This window comes from Elephantulus edwardii, unplaced genomic scaffold (assembly GCF_000299155.1).
Source record: "Elephantulus edwardii isolate Elephantulus edwardi_28Jun2011 unplaced genomic scaffold, EleEdw1.0 scaffold00119, whole genome shotgun sequence".
NCBI classification, from domain to species: Eukaryota; Metazoa; Chordata; class Mammalia; order Macroscelidea; family Macroscelididae; genus Elephantulus; species Elephantulus edwardii.
In genome coordinates this window covers 3,408,747-3,412,923 of record NW_006399869.1, presented here as the reverse complement: position 1 = coordinate 3,412,923, position 4,177 = coordinate 3,408,747, and positions in this window count along the sequence as shown.

Sequence of the window (4,177 nt, the reverse complement as noted above, 5' to 3'; positions counted from 1 at the left end):
TCTTGACATTGAGCCTCAATCCATATTGTAGGCTGCAGTCCTTGACACTCTGCAGCATTACCTCAACAAATTTTACTCAAGTCAATGATCTTATACACAATATTGTGAGTTGAATTGTTTCATGTATAATGCTATACATATCAGTTTATAGAGGAGCATTAACCAGCAACAAAACCACATAAGAAGGGCTTGAGCTAATACTATTGAGATCCACGATTATCCTATTTTCTTTACACATGTTCCTTAATTTTTCTTCTTCTTCCATGCTTATAAAGAATTCCTCTAGGTCCTCGTTTCTAAAATGAATACAGCTAATTCCCAGATTCTGGCAATACTTGAGTGATTGATGGAGTTTAATTATGCCAATGGAGCAAAAGAAAAACAACCTGAAGCAATAGTAGCTGATGGCTGATGTAGAACAGTGCTAGTCAGAGCATGAAGTCTGGTACATGCTGATTTAACAGTGTGGCAAATAGCAGGCTCACTGTGCAAGGCGAACTGCAAGGAGTGAGAATACTTGGAAAAGAAGGCTTCGGAAGCTATTCTTGATGGAATAAAAATTACTGGCCACCCAGAAAACCCTTGTTCCAACATGGCAGTAATACCAGGGGCCAGGGTTATATCCAGATTAAAAGAAAAAGAAAAAAAAAAAACACCAAACACCAAACACCAAAAACCTGTGAAAGCATTAATTACCGTACATATTCATTTGCATGTATTTCCTAGTACATGATAAGATTGGGTGAGTTTTGTTTTTCCTTAGAAAATCAAAGATGAGTTTTATTTTTGTACTCTCAAATTTCAAAATGTCTTGTTTCACATGTGATAATACTTACCAATTTACCCTCATTTTAAGAGCAACCAATTGACCTTAAAAAGATTGCAGGCCATTCTGAGGCAAAGTCAAAAACAGACACTATCTGCTTACTAGACTTATATGAGCAGAGAGTATAGAAATAGTTCGAAAAGCAAGCTTCCTAGCCTGTAAGAAAGCAAAAATGTACACCTTCGTCACGGCCTCTTCTGATCTTAGAGGAATCAGTTTTACAACTCTCACAGGTACTGCCATTCTTCCGCAGTTGCAGGAACTCTGTTGGGTTCTTGGCAGGTTCAATTAAATGGAAACAATCCTACCACATTCTACATGTTTAAGTGCTTTTTGACTTAGTAAACTTACTTCTCTCTTCCCCCCCTCCTTTCTCTGTGTCTTTCTTTCACTTCATCACAGTTGAGTTGAAATCAGTTCATAGTTGAACTTTTAGTGGATTTGTCACACAAGAGATTTTTAAACTTTTCTTCTATGGAAAATCTGGTGGATCCAAGCCACTTGCTTTTGGCTATCTGTTATTATGCACTGTTGAGTTGAAACCAACTTCTAACTAATTTTCCAGTGGGTTTTCAGAGATGGTAAATTGCAAGGGAGGAAAATGCTGATCTTCCTCCTCTGGAGCTGCAAGTGAATGCCAACTCTACGCCTTTGAGTTGACACCACTACCCTTTACCTCCAAGCCACAAGAGCTGCTGTAATAGACATACAAAATGGGGATGGCTTTCACAAACAGAAATCCAATTCCTTACAATTTAGAAGGCTAGAAGTAGAAATTCCGAGCGCCAGTTGTAGAAGAAGGCTTAAAGAAGGCTTTATTGCTCTCTGCTGGCTCAGGATCCAGGCCCTTATCACTTCAGCGTCAGCACCAAGGCAATCTTCATCTGGCTTGACCTCACTCATCCATCAGGTCTCCTGGAACACTTGTTCAATCTCTTTTAACAGGCCATGAACCTTTGACTTACTTAGCCAACCTACATATACAAAGAGTGATAAATCAACCTCTGTAAAGACCTTTTCTTCCTGTATACTCCCTGCATGCCAGTCTGGAGGAAATGATGTGTTGCTGCCCGATTGACTACAGCTCCAAAACCTCATTAATTAGCCTGTACTTCACAGTTATCCCCTCCACATCTTTCTCCTCCTCTGTCCTTCCCTGGCTCCTGTTCTTTGCATCCATACACACAACAGCTTTCTTCTCCATTGGGGGATAATTTATGCATATGAAAGTTGGATAATGAATAAGGATGAGAAAAAAAAATACCTAATGTCTTTCAGGTGTGGTGTTGGAGAAGATTGCCAAATATCCCATGGACTGCCAAAAGAACAAACAAATGTATCTTGGAGAAATTAAAACAATAGTGTTTCAGAAAGCAGAGATGATGTATCTTGCAGCTTGGGCATGTTGTTTGAAAATGCCAATTACTAGGAAAAGATATTATGTTTGGAAAGGTGACGTTTCAATGAAAGAGTGAAAGATCATCAATGAGATGGATTGATTTGGTGAATGTATCGATGGGCTCAAGTATGTCTGAGGTGATGAGAATGGCACAAGATAGGGAAAAAGTCAGATCTGTTATTCATAGGGTCTCTAAAAATTAGAATTGATTTGATGGAACCTAACAAGATCAAAATTTCTACTCTCTATTACCATCTTCTCCAGTGCCTTTGGAGGCACCTGCTCACCCTTCAAATAATCAACTTCTCAGTCCATGCTCAAAAAAGAATGATTTAAGACACCTCCTATAACAGTTAACATAATGAGAAAATTCATTCTTGAATGAAATTACAACCATAGATAAGAAGGTTAGGATTTACAGCATATCTTTTTTGAAGAGGAGGAATAGTCCAATCCATCACTTTCTAACTTTGTTTCCCCAAAATTCATGTACTTAAGTGCAAAACACATTTCCCCTATCATCTCATCCTCAAAGTCTTAAATCCACTCCAAGTCCAAAATATCAATTTTTGTCATTTAAAAAGACACAGATAAGAATTTAGGCATATTCTATCCTAGGAAAAATACTTTTTCATCTCTAAATCTATTAAATATGTAATACAATTTGCCTGCTCCCAATCCATTTTATCTAGGTTTTGCTAAGAAATCTGGAGGACAACTACCTGGCCAACTGGCTGGAAGAGATCCATATTTATTCCCATTCCAAATTAAGGTGACCCAACAGAGTGTGGAAACTATTGAACAATATCATATTCAAGCAAAATTCTGCTGAAGATTATGCAAAAATTACAGGAAGAGAGCATCAACAGAAAACTGTAGTAAATATAAGTGGGATTTAGAAGAGGTCATGGCAGCAGAGATATTATCATCAATGTTAAATGGATCTTGGTGGAAAGCAAAAAGTGCCAGAGGAATATTTTTTCATGTTTCATTGACTATCCAAAGGCATTTGACCGTGTGGAATACAATAAATTGTGGCTAACCTTGAGAAGAATGGGAATGCCAGGACATTTGATTTGTTTATGTGAAACCTATAATTGGACCAGGAAGCAGTCCTCAGAATAAACCAAGGAAACACTACATGTTTCAGAATTAGGAAAGGAGTGTATCAGAGGTGTGTTCTATCTCCATTCTTTCTCAATCTATATGTAAAACAGATCATTTGGGAGGCTGGGCTTTAAGAGGAGAAATGTAGCACAAGCACATGCGGAAGACTCATCAACAAAAAGCAATACACAGATGGTACAACCTTTCTTGTCCAAACGGAAAAGGATCTGAAGTACTTTCTGCAGAAGGTCAAGGACTGTAGTCTTCAATATGGATTGAAGCTCAACATCAAGAAGGTAAAAATTCTCACCATTGGGTCAATTGGCAACACCATGATATGTGAGAGAGATTGAGGTTGTTAACCATTATAGCTTGTTTGGCTCCACAATCAGCACTTTTGGCACCAGCAATCAGATAATAAAAAAACAAATTGCTTTCGGGAAATTTGCTGTCAGGGATCTCTTTAAAGTGTAAAAGAAAAATGAAGCCAGTCTGAGGAATAAGGTGAACCTGATCCAGGCCATGGTTTTTGCAGTGACTTGCTATGCATCATAGAGCTGGTCAATGACTAAGGATGACAAAATAAGAATCATTGCCTTTATGTTTTGGTGCAACAGAAGAGTATCAAATATATCATGGACTGCTAAGAGAACAAATAGGCCTGGAGAGGGTGAAATCAAGTTTCTCCTTGGAGGCCAAGATTTTGAAGCTCTATCTCACTTACTTTGAGTAGATGACTAGGAGGCATCAGTCCTTGGAGAAGGACATCATGCTCAGAAGGGTGGAGAAAAAAAATGCAGAAGAGAAAGACTCTGGATGAGACTGATTGATATGGCAACTGCAGT